The 17417-nt window shown below is 42.9% G+C and overlaps 1 gene segment (V, D, J or C); it reads right to left on the minus strand.

Moving 5' to 3' along the window:
* LOC100938028 (immunoglobulin heavy constant mu-like) overlaps positions 1-17417 on the minus strand; it is a 478283-nt gene that overhangs the window by 117740 nt on the left and 343126 nt on the right.

The following is a 17417-nucleotide window of genomic DNA, read 5'->3' on the forward strand; positions in this document are numbered from 1 at the left end:
GATGTCTCATGTCTCCCTGAAATGTGTAAATCAAGATGTGCCCGACCACCTTGATCCAGAGTTCCTGGATTCACAAGGTCAACAGTTGATATAGGGTAACTTTTTCTTCTGTGCTATGTAAAACCCTTGTGAATTATGATACTTTTTACTTAGTCCGTCTATTGGGAACAGACGCTATTCCTGACCCCATGAGAGCCCCAGGTGCTGTCCCTCCGATGTTTCTGTGTGGTTCTCTCCTGGTCTTTTGTCATTTCTTCAGATGCACGAGCTGATCAGCTCTCAGGGAAGGACACAGGGGGCCCTCTCTGGGTTTCTCATGTCTGAGAACTAATGTTTCGCATATTTCTGCCAAGTCTGTCATTGCTTATGAAGGGAGGGAAAATCCAAGGCCAGATCATAATCACAAACACAAATGACTGTTTCCTCAAAAGTTTAAATATTTCCCTTTCCTGGCAAATGTGGTCATTCCATTTAAACTTAACGTGACCATGGTGTGTTTCGAAGGCTGTGTTGTGTGGCACTTTGTCTTCCAACACCCCGTACTTCCATCTTCCATCGCTTCAAATCCTGCCTTTTTACCACAGATGAACGATTACTAATGAAGCTGGTTTCCCCTCTACGAGTGTGCAGGTTGGACGCCCTTTCCCTGCCCCTTTAGGGTTTTCACAGGGAGCGGAAGGAAAATATTTGACATCCCTGAAGGAGGCTGCTAGGGGAGACTGTGTCCCTCCTAAATTCTTGTGCTGAAGTCCCAACCCTTGGTCCTTCAGAATGAAATCATACTTGGACTAATGTCTTTTAAAGAGGTGAATAAGTTAAAGTGAGGTTCCTGGAGTGGGGCCCTAATGCAATCTGACTGTTGTTATAAGAAGGGGAAGCAGGAGGGAGGGGGCACACGCCCCGAGGGACGGCCACCGTGACCACAGAACATCGAAAAGTTGCCGTCTGTACGCCAGGGAGCGAGACCTCAGAGGAAACCCACCCAGCTGGCAGCTTGATCTTAGGCTTTCATCCTCCATAACTGTGAGGAAATTGGTTTTGTATTGTAAGCCATCCGATCTGTGGTATTTTGTTATAAAATCCATATAAAATGAATACAGTAGGTAACAGGAGAGCTTCTATACATTGAAAAAGTCGGATGGCCAGACAAACCTGGACACTCCTGTTCAGACCTGAGCAGGGTGATGGATCTGCTTTGGGACAGGAGAGGGGAAGAGATGAACCCAGCACCCAGACCCAGCTGAGCCCATTCCTCAGCAGGCCGTCCCTAGGCCGGAGCTTGCACAGGTGTGAAAGAGTGTGTCTTGGTCTTCAGGGGCTCGTGGAGTTGGACGGAGAATGGTGTAAACTCTCACTCACAGAAGAACACGTCATTGGTGTGCCCATGTTTATATGAATGGGGATGTGTTTCTAGGGTGTGCTCGTCCCCAAAGAAGAATTAATCAGGTCTGTTGGGCTAGAAAGAGGTTGTGGCATTTGTGTGTATTAATAACTGTGGCTGGACCATAAATTACATTAAAATGCTCATGGGTAGACACAATGCAAAGAAACACTTTGTTACAGAAGGAAAAAAATGGTGATTATTTAAAGGAGATGACTTTGAAGGTCACCGTGCCAAGAGGAGCCGATCACATGATAGTGCTGGGTTTGATGTTCAGGAGATCAGGAGAGTCCGTCTGCTGGCTTTTTCGATACCAAGAAAGAGCTGAGAGTATAATGTATGAATGGAGGGAACGTGGAGAAAGGGGAGGCCAAATGTTTGATGGGAATGGAGGGTTACTATTAGAGCCATTAGGAAAGACACAAGCATGAATTATGCTGAAGCACAGAACAGTGTTCCTGGGGAATGTTGTGTTGCTTTGGGAGCTGCTGAACATACAGGAGTTTCACTGTTCTTAGTTCTCAAATTCTCTAGACTCTCTTGAAAGTCTAGTTTTAAATATTGGGAATATAGGTAAAACACATTCGTTATTAATAATTATTAAGAGAAGATGTAGGAAGAAATTTAAAGTAATCCATTTAGGTTATGAAAATTTAGTTACGGTGAACTGTGATGTCCCTTTCTTACTTGGAATAACGGAATGTCAGTCGTTAGTCATCTCAACGGTTCATTTTTCCATAGCCATCAATTACAAAACTGCTGGATAATTTCCTGAATTGCCCACCATGGAAGCTGACCTCACGTTTCCTCAATGAGAAACTGCCAGTCCCGTTGATCCAGCCTCATTCTTCCCATCAGGGATTTTGTATTTCTGTGGACATGTGGCACAGTGCTGCATATGCATCGGCATATGGCCTCGGGAATGCTGCCAGCCTATCCATGCATGATGAAGCTTACTTAGGGGATGAAGCTGGCATGCTGGGTGTGCCAGTGCCGACAGCCGAAAGAATCAACTGCCTGGTGTATGATGCTTTTATGAAAACAAGCCCAGGGCCTCTTGCATTCTTCTGTATTAGATTCTCTGGTGAAGATTTTTATTCATTTCTGCCTGAAATTGCCACATATAATTACCTAGAAGCATTACAATAAACTGATTTGGAAGTTAACTGACTTCCTGATGAGATTAAAATGAGTGTCAGGTGCATAGTGAGACAGACCGGAGACATGGCTGCATAGCAAGCTTGTGTTCACCATGGTTTGTATCTTAGTTAGGGAAACTTCTGTACCTTCCTTAGATGTTTAGGCACTCCACTGAGGACCCTGACATAACATTATTTATTGACAGACCATAGCTCAAAGTATAGAACTGGATATTACCAAGGAGGATATACTATTACTATTTCATCTTTATCTTAAAATACACTCATCCATCTGAGGTGAAAATTAATCCAGATGGTAGAACTTATTGCAGTTACTACAGCATTTTAGCAAATCAAAAGCTACAGAACAAACATATGGACAGATGGCAGGTATGTTTTTGGAATCGTAAACAACTTTGTGATGATTGTAAAACCAAGGGGTGTCTCACAAGGGCTGGAAACCTCTCAAAATGAAACAACACACTGAGGATCTTTGAGAAGCACTCTGACGTCCTAACGAGCTGGCTGATACGGAGGCTGAGCTCCATGTAGAAAGCCAAAGGAATTTCTGCAGGACACCTTCATGCCAAGCACAGCCGTAACCTGGGTCCCAGCCCTTTTCACACACTCAACGGTTGGATCTTGAGAGGGAATCAAAGAAGCCATTGTAAAATATCAAAATTTAAACCCCGATTTTGAATTTAAAAAGTGTTAAAATATGGTTGTGGCCTACACTCAGAAAATCTGTGTCCTTCAGATGGTTTCTCGGTGGCACCAGATGGTTTCAAGTGGCTATTCGTTAAGTTTCTCAGTGAAATTACCAGATATAGAATAAATAGATTGGCACTGTCTTAAATCAACCCATGGGAAAGGAAAAGTGTATAAAACAGCAGAGAGGAAACATTGTCCACACCAGGGAAAAAAACAATCTCCAGAAACTGTTGTTGAAGAAACAGAGGCCTCACACTTACTAGAAAAATATATTGTATTTCATATATTATGGGGGTACAATGTGATGTTTTGATATATGCGTGCATTGTGAAATTATTAAATCAAGTAAATAAACATGTCCATCACCTCACATACTGCTTTTTTTATGGTGTAAATGTGTAAAATCTACTCTCTTATCAGTTTTCAAGTATATATAGTACATTAGTATCACTGAGGTCACCATGCTGTGCAATAGATCTTCAAACGAATTCCTTCTGTCTAACAAAAACTCTGTACCCTTTCACCAGCGCCTCAGCTTTCACATCCTCCTGACGCCAGCCCCTGGTAGGCGACATTCTACTCTCTACTTCTCTGAGTTCAACATTTTTAGATTGCATGTGTAAGTGAGGTCATGGAGTAATTTTTATACCAGGCTTATTTCACTCAACATAAAGACATTCAAACGTTCAACATCACTAATCATCAGGGAAATGTAAATTAAAACCACGATGAGCTATCACCTCACACATGTTACAATGGCTTAGTCTCAGACTACCTTTGTGTTGCTATAACAGAATACCAGAGACTGGGCTTTTTTTTTTTTTTTTTGAGGTGGTGTCTCGCTCTGTTTCCCAGGCTGGAGTGCAGTGGCGTGATCTCCACTCACTGCCAGCTCTGCCTCCCGGGTTCACGCCATTCTCCTGTCTCAGCCTCCTGAGCAGCTGGGACTACAGGTGCCCACCACATGGAGACTGGGCAATTTTTAAAGAAAAGGAATTTATACTTAATGGTACTTGAGTCAGAGAAGTCCAATATCAAGGGGCTGGCATCTGAAAAGGGCCTTCTCACTGTGTCATCTCACAGCAGAGGAGGATGAGCAAGAGACCACTTGTCCGTGAGAAAAAGGAGGCCATCTTTTATTAGAAACTCACTCCTGTAATAACTAGCCCACTCCCATGATAGTGACAGTAATCCATTCATGAGGACAGAGCCTTCATGACCTAATCACATAATAAAGTCCCACCTCTCAACACTGTTGCATTAAAGATTTTTTCCAAATCATAAACTTTGGGTGACACATTTGAACCATAGCATTCCATTCCTAATACCAAGATGTATGTCCTAATTACAATGTAAACTACATACATTCCATCCCAACTGTCTCCAAAGTCTTAACTCATCCAGCATCAATGCAAAAGTATGAAGTCCAAAGTCTCATCTAAATCAGATATGAGTGACACTGAAGGCACAATTTAGCCTGATACAAATTGTTTCTGTCTCTGAGCCTATAAAATCAAAATAAGTTATCTGCTTTCAAATACAGTGAACAATGGGGCAGGTATGGGATAGGAATTTCCATTCCAAAGCTCAGAGATAGGCAAGGAGAAGGGGTGCCTAGTCCAAAACCCAACATGGAAAACAACATTAAGCCTTAAAGCTGGAAAATCATCCTACTTGACTGCATGTTGTGCACACTGGGGAGGGGGATGGGCTCCCAAGGCCTCCGGCAGTCTTGCCTCTATGCATTTTCTGGGTTCAGTCCACTCAGCCGCTCTCACAGGTGGGACTCTCATGCCTCTAGCTCTCCTAGGCTGACTGGATACTCTTTGTGGTGCCTCCAAACCCACAGTTCTGCTTGGCATTGTGCTAAGGGCCCAGTGTGGTGACTCCATCTCTGCCCGAGACCTTAGGCTGTCCACCAACTCACTGCCCGAGACCTTAGGCTGTCCACAGCATTCTTTGAAATCTAGGTGGAGAAAGCCATGCCCTCGTGGTTCTTGTATTCTGCACACCTGCAGAATTAGCAACACATGGGTGCCATGGAAGTTGATGACTTGTACCATTAAAGTGGTGGCTGGAGCCACACCTAGGTCCTCCTGAGCCACAGCATGGGCAGCCAAGGAGTGCTGTGCCTGGACACAGGGAGCAGAGTCCTAAAGTGCCCCCTAGAAATGAGGCCTTAGATTTGCTTCAAATTTCTTCCACCATATATCCTCGTTCATGGCTCTGAACTTCCATTTTACAGAAAGACCTAGGGATGAGCACAATTCAGCCACATTCTTTGCCACTTTATGGCAAGGATGGCCTTTGCTCCATTTTCCGATGAGCTATTCTTCTTTTTCTCCTGAGACCTCATCAGAACGGCCTTTATTGTCCACAGTTCTACCAACATTCTAATGGTCATCATTTGAATAATCTCTAAGAAGTTTCAGAATTTCCTCACAGCTCTCTTCTTCTGAGTCCTCAAAAGAATCACCTCTAGTGTTCTATTCAGGGCAATCTAGACTTTTTATAGTGTGGTCCTCCAAATTATTCCAGTCTTTATGCATTACTACAACCACTTCTACATTTTGGAGTATTTGTTATCACAAAAGCCCCACCTCTTGATACTGATTTTTTTGTCTTAGTCCACTTTGTGGTGCAACGAGGCAATACCACAGACTGCGTAAGTATAAGTGAAAGAAATTTATGTTCTCACAGTTCTAGAGGCTGGGAAGTCCAATATCAAGGTGCTAGCATCTTGCAAGGGCCTTCTTGCTGTGACACTTATGTGGGAGGCAGGAAAGCATGTGCAAAGGAGAGAAATGGGGCTAAATTCATCTTTTAATGAGGAACCCAGGCCTGTAGTAACATCTACTCCCTCTATGAGTAACCCACTCTGCCAGTAATGGCATTAATTGCTTCATGAGGGCAGAGCCCTCATGACCTAATCATTTCTTAAAGTTCCCACCTCTGGACACTGTGGAATTTGGGATTAAGTTTCCAATATACATTCTTTCTAAATAGCCGAAGCTTTTTAATAGGTTTACCACCCAAGGCTGCAGGAGGCTCTGAAGCAGTGTCCTGAGGGTGGCTGTCCTTTGTGAGAATGGAGAGAAGTGAACTGACTCATGGAGACACAAGTAGATGAAGTAAAGGGACTCATTGCTTCATTACATGGATAGTGAGGGCGATTGAAGGCATTAACGGATTAATCATGGTGGCAAAACCGTCTGAGGCGGAGACACGGGGAGCCAACCAGAAAAAGAGGACACATCCCATTAAATGATGCTTCATCTCCTTGCAAAACCAATGAAAGGAAAGTGAAACACAACGCCATAGTGTATACCAGACAGTGGACTGAGGGAAGAGTTTCCTAAGTCATAACTGACAAAGTGGAGAAAACATACAAATCTTTGCATGGTGCTAACATTTGGACTGTGGCTTCATTGTTTCTTATTAACATTTTAGTGAAATATTGCTAGAAGGAGACTAAAAATGAAGTATGAAAAGTTAAATGGGATTTCTGTTCTAAGTTAGTCCTTTTCAGATGAGAGGAACTAAAAAGTTACAGGGAAGAAACAATAATATCTGCTGAGCAAGACTTTTGCAGGGCAGGCCAAGGAATTACCAAGGAGAAAAAGGAAATGTCAGCTTCGCCTTGCGTCTGCTCCTGAGCCAGGTCCTGAGCGCCCCCTGCTGGTGCTGATCGTCCTCCGGTGTCTGAGCACCCCCTGGTTGTGTCTGAGCCCCACTTCTGGTGTCTGATCCCCTCTGGTGCCCTCAGCTTCCCTGGTTGTGTCTGAGCTTCCCTGGTGGTGTCTGAGCCGCTCTACTGGTGTCTGAGCCCCTCTGCCTGCCCTCAGCTCCCCCTGGTGGTCTGAGCCACCCTGGTGGTGTCTGAACCCCACTGGTGATGTCCTGAGCCCCCCTATTAGTGTCTGAGCCCTCCTGGTGGGTCCTGAGCCCCTTTGGTGGTGTCTGAGCCCCCCTGGTTTTGAGCCCCCCTGCTGGGTCCTGAGCCCTCCTGGTAGTGTCTGAGTGTTATTTTCACTATACACTCAAATAAGATTGAGCAGTGATTCTTTCATCTGTGGTGGTCCTTCCAAGTGAGCTGTCCCAGGGCACATGGGGACTCTATCCCTAGGACCACTTGTCCCCACAGAAGGAGAGACCACAGTAGCAGCATCAAGGGTAGGTCACAGCATTGTCACCAGGAGTCCCCATATTCTTCTCCCAGACGCAGTGAACCTTGTCACGTTCTTCCCACACTGCACGGGGGGTGTACAGAGAGGCATCTTGCGGTGACCTGACCCTGGGATGTTATGGAAAAGGAGACAGCCTGAGCTCATGATTCCTGGAATTACATGCTCCAGTCTTGGCTATATACAGACCTGCAATTCTTTTCCTTTTACTCAGGCACTTTGCCTTCTGGGTGAGGACAGTGGTCTACAGCCCTCCACAGTGTGCTATAGCCGACTAGAGCCGAATAGCCACTTTCTTTGTGCAAGTTTCCTTTCTGTGACTTTACTGGATTTCATTGGTAGTAAGAGTTCATCCAGACAGATTCCAAGACAGTGTCCACATGAAAGGAAAAGAAAGGCTGATGGGCAGAGATGCCCTGAGCATCCAGTACCAGGGTACCTGTGCCAGCTGCCCTTCCTAACATCCAAAGGCAGGGAAGGGAGGAGCCCTGCTGAGCAGTGCACACATGTCCGCAGAGAGAATGTCACAGAAATGCAGCTCCGCTCCCGCTCATGAGAAGCAGCTCATCCGCTGTCCTGTAGGCCCTGGTGAGGAGCCAGCCCACGTTTGGGTCCCTCCTCAGCATCCCCACCATGGAGCCTGTGCCTGCTCATCACTACTGAGGGAGCATCCCTCCTGCAGCAGACTCATCTGTGACTGCCCCACACAGGGCTGCTCTCAGTGTGTTTTTTCTGTGCTTCCAGGCCTCCCTTGTGAACTTCAGCTGAGGGAGGCCGAGGACATGTGAGGCTGCCCTGGGCATTCTCTGAGCCTTCTGCAAAGACTCTGGTTTCACCTTCACTAACAATAGCTTGAGCTGTGTCCAGCAGGCTGGAGTGGGTGGCACAAGTGTGTAATCCAGCTGGAAAAAATCAGTACCATTCTCCATCAGACAAGGAAGAACTCAAAATAATTCTTGCTGTTTAACAGGGAGCTGAGCAAGAGTAAGGTGTAGAAAGCTTACTTAAAGAAATAATAACAGATAAATTTCCAAAACTTGAGAAAGATATAAATATCCAGGTACAGGAAGGCATGACAACAACAAACAGAATCAACAAAAATAAGACTACTACGAGACATATACTAATCACACTTTCAAAGACAAGGACAAAAATGGATCCTAAAACCAGCAAGAGGAAAGAAACAAATAACATATGAAGGCATTCCAATTCCTCTGGCAACAGGCTTCTCAGTGGAATTTACACAGGCCAGGAGGGAATGGATTGACATTAAGGGCTCAAAAGAAAAAAAACCTGCCATCCAAGAATATTTTCTTCAGCAAATTATCCCTCCAATTCAAAGGAGAGATAAAGACTTTCCTAAACAGACAAAAGATGAGAGGATTCACCACCCTTGGGCCCATCTTACAAGAAATGCTAAAGGGAGTTCTTAAATCTCAAAGAAAAAAATGCTAAAGAATAAAACAAAACTTTTATAAATATAAAACCCACTGGTAAAATTAGGTACATGGAGAAACCCAGGAGATGGAGTCAAAATGTAGAATTTTTCTGTGTCTTTTTTGCCTTTGCTTGTTTCTGCTCTGTCATTTGAGTCGTCGTCTCCTTTAAATAACTTCTCATATCTATAAGGTGTTTCTTTTAAGACTCATGATGACCACAGCACAAAAACCTATAACTGATGCACTAAAAATCAGAAGCAACAAATTCTACCAGAGAAAATCACTGAACCACAGAGAAAGACAAGAAAAAGAAAGAGAGAAAGAAAGGAAAGAAAGAAAGAAAGAAAGAAAGAAAGAAAGAAAGAAAGAAAGAAAGAAAGAAAGAAAGAAAGAAAGAAAGAAGGAAGGAAAGAAAGAAAGAAAGAAAAAGGAAGGAAGGAAGGAAGGAAGGAAGGAAGGAAGGAAGGAAGGAAGGAAGGGAGGGAGGGAGGGAGGGAGGGAGGGAGAGAGGAGTCTCAAAACTGCCAGAAAATGGGCAACAAAATGGCAGTGGTTGCTCCTTCCTTCTCTTTTCCCCCAACAAGAAGGCATCGCTCCCCACACTATGCTACCTGGTGTTGGGACAGGAGTGACACAGGTCATGCTAAACTGTTGTTCTTATTCTCTTCAGTGTGTCTTTTCTTACTTTTAGGCTGTAACCAGGTACAGAGATCTCTCACTTGGCTTCCTTAGCTCTTGTGAAGGTATTTTTGGACGTGGATAGTTGCTCAGATTAATGTTCCTGCAGGGATCCATCACTGGAGAGTCCTATTCCACCATCTTGCTCCTGGATGATCACTCAAGACTGTCAGACTAAAGGACACACATACACTGACACTGAAAAGAAGGAATGAAAGGACATTTCACGCAAATGTTAACCAAAAGAGAGTGAGGTGGGAGTATCTACATATATATCAGAAAAAAATAGATTTTAAGTAAAAAGCTCTCACAAAAGACAAAGATCTTTGTCTTATATAATTATTATATGTGATACAAAGTTTCACTTATCAGAAAGATACAGTTATACACACACACACATGCATCCAACATCGAAGTACCTAGACATATAAAACTATCATTTACAGATCAGAGAGGAGACACAGAAAGCAATACAATACAATTAGGAGATTTCAACACCCCACGTTCATCAATAGATAGAACATACAGACAGAAAATCAGTAGGGAAACAGCAGACCTGAATAGCACTAGAGACCAAATTGACCTAACAGATAGATACAGAACATTCAATTCAAGTCCAGCAGAGCATGCATTCTCCCCAAATGCACAGGGAACATTCTTCAGGATAGATCACGTGCTAGGTACTACACATGACCTTAGCCAAAAGGCTGAGGAATGATTACGTCACATGTTAGGTCACAAAGAAGACTCAACAAAATTAAGAAGACTGAATCGCATCAAGTATCATTTCTGACAATGGATTGAAACTAGAAATCAATAATAGGGAAAAAACTGAAAATTTACAAAGAAGTATAAGCTAAGCAAACTAAAAAGATAAGGTAGAAAATATTTTGAAATAAATGACAGTGAAAACGCACTACATTGAAACATGGGATACTGCAAAAGCAGTACTAAGAGGGAAATTCATAATGATGCACACCTACATTAAAAGAGAAGAAAGGGGCCGGACACAGTGGCTCTCGCCTGTAACCCCAGCACTTTGGGAGGCTGAGGTTGGTGGATCATTTGAGGTCAGGAGCTCAAGACCAGCCTGGCCAACATGGTGAAACCCCGTCTCTACTAAAAATACAAAAATACAAAAATTACCTGGGTGTGGTGACCTATGCCTGTAATCCAAACTACTCAGGAGGTGGAGGTTGTGGTGAGCCGAGATTGCACCACTGCACTCAATGTTTATTGCAGTGTATTCACAATAGCAAAGACTTGGAACCAACCCAAATGTCCAGCAATGATAGACTGGCTTAAGAAAATGTGGCACATATACACCATGGAATACTATGCAGCCATAGAAAAGGATGAGTTCATGTCCTTTGTAGGGACATGGATGAAGCTGGAAACCATCGTTCTCAGCAAACTATCACAAGGATAAAAAACCAAAAACCGCATGTTCTCACTCATGGGTGCGAATTGAACAATGAGAACACTTGGACATAGGGTGGGGAACATCACACACCAGGGCCTGTCATGGGGTGGGGGGAGGGGGGAGGGATAGCATTAGGAGATATACCTAATGTAAATGAGGAGTTAATGGGTGCAGCACACCAACATGGTGCATGTATACATTTGTAACAAACCTGCACGTTGTGCACATGTACCCTAGAACTTAAAGTATAAAAAAAAAAGGGTTTGAAAAAAATAATAGAAAAATAAAAAAAAAGAGAAAGAAACTAAATTAATCTTATTAATCTTACACCTCCAGATTTAGAGAAAGAATAAGTAAGTCCTAAGTTAGAATGAAATAATAAAGATTAGAGTAGAAATTAATGAAATACAAAACAGAAAAATAATAGGAAAAATCAACAAAGGGCTTTTGAAAAAAAGACAAAATTGACAAAACTTTAGCTAGACTATGAAAAAAGAATACTCAAATAAATAGCATCAGAATTGATCAAGGAGACATTACAACTGATGCTACAGAAATAAAAGTGATCATGTTGTGATATGATCTGGATCTGTGTCCCCAACCAAATATCATGTTCAGTTGTAATCCTCAGTGTTGGAGGTTGGGGTCCGGCGGGAGGTGATTGGATCATGGGAGCAGGTTGGTTTCTCATGGTTTAACACCATGCCCCTTGGTGCTGTCGTCTGATAGTGAGTTCTCCTGAGATCTGGTTGTTTAAACGCATGTAGCACGGCCGGGTGCGGGGGCTCACGCCTGTAATCCCAACACTTTGGGAGGGTGTGGCAGGTGGATCCTGGCTAACACGGTGAAACCCTGTCTCTACTAAAAAATACAAAAAATTAGCCGGGCGTGGCGGGCAGCACCTGTAGTCCCAGCTACTCGGGAGGCTGAGGCAGGAGAATGGCGTGAACCCAGTAGGCAGAGCTGGCAGTGAGCTGAGATCGCGCCACTGCACTCCAGCCTGGGCCACAGAGCGAGACTGTGTCTAAAAAATAAATAAATAATAGAAAAAATAAAAAATAAATAAATAATTAAATAATAGAAAAAATAAAAACATAAATAAATAAAGCATGTAGCACCTCCGGTTCTCTCTCTTGCTCCTGCTTCAGCCATGGAAGATGTGCCTGCTTCCCCTTTACCTTCCACCACGACTGTGAGTTTCCTGAGGCCTCCCCAGATGCAGATCTTGCCGTGCCTTCTGTACAGCCGGCAGAACTTCTTTTTTTTTTCATAAATTACCCTGACTCAGATATTTATAGTAGGGCAAAAACAGACTAATACATGGAGACGACTATAAATCATTATTGAATAAACACCAACACATTGGATAATCTAGAAGAAGTGGGTAAATTCCTCAAAACATACATTCTACCAAGACTGAATCATAAAGAAATAGAAAACCTGAAGAGACCAAAAATGAACAAGAAGATTGAAACAGTAATCAAAAATTTCCTAATCAAGAAGATTTCAAAATCAAGTTCAAGTGGTTTCTCCAGTGAATTCTACCAAATGTTTAAAGAAGAACTAAAGCTAATAACTCTAAACTCTCCTAGAAAGTTAAAGGAACACTTTCAAAATATTTTTATGTGAACACTCTCAGTCTGATACCAAAGCCAGGCAAAGACCATTTAAGAAAAGAGAACTACAGTTCATATCCCTAATTTGTATAGGTACAAAAATCAACAAAACCCAGCAAATCAAATTCAGCAGCACAATAAAAGGAACCTATCCCACCACCAGAAAGGCATGATAAAGTGGGATACATCTCTGAGATGTTCCTGTTTGAAACACAAAATCAAACATCTTTGTAGTAACTCTAAGAGCTGTAGCCTGGCCTGGCACGGTGGCTCAAGCCTGTAATCCCAGTACTTTGGGAGGCCGGGGCGGGTGGATCACCTGAGGTCGGGAGTTCGAGACCAGCCTGACCAACACGGAGAAACCCTGTCTCTACTAAAAATACAAAATTAGCTGGGCATGGTGGCGCATGTCTGTAATCACAGCTACTTGGAGGGCTAAGGCAGGAGAACTGCTTGAACCAGGGAGGCAGAGGTTGCAGTGAGCGGAGATCTTGCCATTGCACTCCAGCCTGGGCAACTCCATCTCAGAAACAAACAAACAAAAAACTGGAGCCTTTTGGCAAGGAAATGCTTCAAGCCATTCTGAATATAGGCGCACCATAAATAACACATATCCAAACCCCAAGTGGATGATTCTTGGGTTAAATCGTTTTAACTGTGTTCAAAGTATTTTTGAGCTTTGGTTTCTCCCCAGGGTTACCATCACTCTTTTACCAGCACGATGTTCTTGACTGGTCACAAACGATCCAACAACGACCACAGCTGTGACTTGAAATTTTACCATCAGATGTTGATTGGAGAGAATAACCAATTACCATACACCTCAAGATTCATGGAGAAATCATAGTTTCATGAAGAAATTGAGCTAACTTCCACTTGGGCTCATCTGGTGCCACCAAGCATGTATCTTGAGAGCTTCAGAAATTATCAGAGTTAACAAACAAATTTAGAAGAAAAAAACAAACAACCCCATCAAAAAGTGGGCAAAGGATATGAATAGACACTTCTCAAAAGAAGACATTTATGCAGCCAAAAGACACATGAAAAAATGCTCATCATCACTGGCCACCAGAGAAATGCAAATCAAAACCACAGTGAGATACTATCTCACACCAGTTAGAATGGCGATCGTTAAAAAGTCAGGAAACAACAGGTGCTGGAGAGGATGTGGAGAAACAGGAACACTTTTACACTGTTGGTGGGACTGTAAACTAGTTCAACCATTGTGGAAGTCAGTGTGGCGATTCCTTAGGGATCTAGAACTAGAAATACCATTTGACCCAGCCATCCCATTACTGGGTATATACCCAAAGGCTTATAAAACATGCTGCTATAAAGACACATGCACACGTATGTTTACTGCGGCACTATTCACAATAGCAAAGACTTGGAACCAACCCAAATGTCCAGCAATGATAGACTGGACTAAGAAAATGTGGCACATATACAGCATGGAATACTATGCAGCTGTAAAAAATGATGAGTTCACGTCCTTTGTAGGGACATGGATGAAGCTGGAAACCATCATTCTCAGCAAACTATCACAAGGACAAAAAACCAAACACTGTATGTTCTCACTCATGGGTAGGAATTGAACAATGAGACCACTTGGACACAAGAAGGGGAACATCACACACTGGGGCCTGTTGTGGGGTGGGGGGAAGGGGGAGGGATAGCATTAGGAGATATACCTAATGTAAATGACGAGTTAATTGGTGCAGCACACCAACGTGACGCATGAATACTTATGTAACAAACCTGCATGTTGTGCACGTGTACCCTAGAACTTAAAGTATAATAAAAAAAAAGAAAAAAAAGAGAAATTATCGGAGTTAGTCACACAACCAGATTTTTCTATTATTTTAAATTTAAAATCAGGAGTTAAACATTCATATTCTATAATGGCTTTCTGAATGCCTCCAGAGCTTGATCACTTGAATGTTTAAATAGGATTATAACCTAGGTTACGGCGACTAGTTTTGAATAATAATCCGCTGGAGTATGCCCTTTCGCTTCCTTATTACCTAATTTGTGTGGGTGTCAATGTTCACATCAGCCAGCACAGAGAAAGGAGATGGGCATTTAAAGGTTCCTTAACATTGTCCATCTTTTTTGGTGATGATTATATTCTACTTGTTTTCAATGTTTTCTGCTGTGTACATTAAGAGTGTACAACATGGTGTTTAAATATACACATGCATAGTAAAAAGGTTGCCACAGCCTAGCAGCAAATTAATCAATCAATTACCTTTTATGGTTACTGTTTTGTAACAGGAGAAACTAAATTCTACTCTTTTAGCAAATGTACAGTATACAATAAAATATAACTACAGCCCACCTGCTGCGCACAAGAGCTCTTGATTTTATAACTGCAAGCTCTTTCTTGTGTAGCTTCTGCATAACTGCAAACTCTAACTTGTGAAGCTTCTGCATAACTGCAAATTTGTTAACTTTCACCTATTTCTCCCCATTTCCTACTTCTCCACACCCCTGGTAGCCATCATTTCACTCTCTGTTCCTATGGATTTGATATTTTTAAAGATTTTACATGTAAGTGAGAACTTGCTGTATTTTTATCTTGTGTCTGGCTCATTTCACTTAGCACTATGTCCTCTGGATCTATCCATGTTGTTGTAAATGACAGTGGATTTCCTTCCTTCTTGTCCAGTATTGGTGTATATTTCATCAAATCTTCTTTTTCCCTGAAAACATCCCCAAATCATGCACTATTTCAACACTTACCTTCTAGATATCAGTCTTTTTGTCTATTTTCGAGATTTGGCTAGCTTACACGTTCTAGTCACTGGCATAAATTCTGCTATTAAGGGTGGGTTTACTTCAGCTGATGGTGATGGTACCTCCTTCTCCATAACACGCAGTTTCAGTTTTGAGGTGTGATCCATCAGCACATATTCTGAGGCTCACATTACCAATGGGAGTCTGTAACACATCTAAGCAATATGCAGGCAGTTTCCTCACTAAGATGAGACAGGGGTGAGCACAGCTTGATACTCAGCCACACCTCCTGCCTGTCTCACTACTCACTACACACTAAATTTGAACTCACATGAAGTTCAGGTTAATGTTTCAATCTGTTTGGTTTAATTTAATTTTTACTTCAAGATTATTTCCATTATTATATGTGGCTATTTCAGTGCAAAGTGAAGGAAAGGCAACTTTTATTGCCTTTATTTATGAGGCTTTATTTATGGGCATGATGACAGCAGTTTTAAAAGTCACATTCCGACATAGTGATGGGCTGGATGAAGAGAGAGGGCATTCCCTCTGAAATGCTCTTCGGAAGGATCAGAAATGCCTCAATCGACCAACTCTCCTGTCCCCATGACTAGAGCTGTGTCACATCTTCAAGAGACACACATCTGTGGTAGGAAGGATAAGATTCCATGGATGAATCTGGCTGTTTTCTAATGTTTTGCCTGAGATGAGTCCAAATATATGGGGAATGGTTATTTTTATTATTTTGGGATTTGTAAGCAATGGCTGAAAACAAGAATACTTTTTAAGATGACATATTATTTTTGTGACATTCTGTTATTTCATTGTAGAGATTGACAATTACATTTTCTTTTTCAAAAAATAAATTTTATTATGTATATCTAAGACATACAACATGATATGCAATACATATATACAGTAAGATGATGACTATAGTGAAATAAATTAAAAATGCAGCCCTCAACTTACATAGTCACCCACCTCCCCCATGTGGCAAGAACAGCTATAATCTCAGTTAGCAAAGTCCTGGATGCAATGCACCATTATTAACTTCCTCATGTTGCACATTGGATCTGTGGCAGCTTCCAGAAGGGAAAGCCTCAAAGAGTCAGATGTGAAGATATGGGGATGATGCATCTGAGCACACAGCTCACTGCAATCCTCTCTGTTCCCAGGTGTCCTGTCCCAGGTGCAGCCGTAGGAGGGGCAAAGCCCTCACAGGCGATCTCCCTGTCCCGTACTGCTTCCCGCTGCTCCGTTACCAGGGGTTACTCATGGGAGTAGATCCCCCTACCTGCAGGGAAATGTTGGAATGCAATGGACTGCTCATCTCTGTTATGGAGGGAGCATACAGTTTATCCCTACCATCAAAGTTGAGTCTCCATCTCTAGAGATGCATTCAGGATACATCCAGTTCTCCCTGCAGCTGAGTTTTGTGACTATTGAGGACACAGCCCTGTATGACTGTGCAAGAGACACAGAGAGGAGACCCCAGTGTGAGCCCAGACACAAACCTCACTGCAGGGGTGCCTGGGACCTGGATGGTAGGGGCCCCCAGGGCCCAGCCTCAGGGCATATGCAGCCAAGGGGGGCACATGGGGAGGGAATCATCACCCAGGGTTTCCTTTCCTTAATGAACAGCATCTGAGCCCTGGAACCTCTGCTTTATATCTGGGCTATGGAGTGGTGTGAGGCACCTGAGATGCAAGCACAATGGAGATGTTTAAGATTCTGTATGAATATATATGACATCACAGTTCCTTTTCCTCATCTCCCGGATTTCATTGAAACTGTGAACAGAACTGTCATCCTACTGGCACTGTGTGCTGTGCAGGAAATTTCTAAAATATGATAACCATCATGAGGGATGCCTTCGTGGCTGCACTGTGCTGAGAAGAGTCACACCAGGGAGAAATCCTGTGAGGAACCCTGGACTCCGCCGGCTGTGCCCAGCACAGCTGTGAAAGGCCCAATGGATGTCCAAGAAATGAGAATGCGAACATCTGCCTCCAGCACGTAGGAAATTACAGCAAACGATCCCATGTCCCGTGGTCCCTCTATCCCCAAATTCTTTCCCTTTTCCCAAAATCAAGGAGGAGAACTGGAGTTT

This window comes from Pongo abelii, chromosome 15, assembly GCF_028885655.2.
Source record: "Pongo abelii isolate AG06213 chromosome 15, NHGRI_mPonAbe1-v2.0_pri, whole genome shotgun sequence".
Taxonomy (NCBI): domain Eukaryota; kingdom Metazoa; phylum Chordata; class Mammalia; order Primates; family Hominidae; genus Pongo; species Pongo abelii.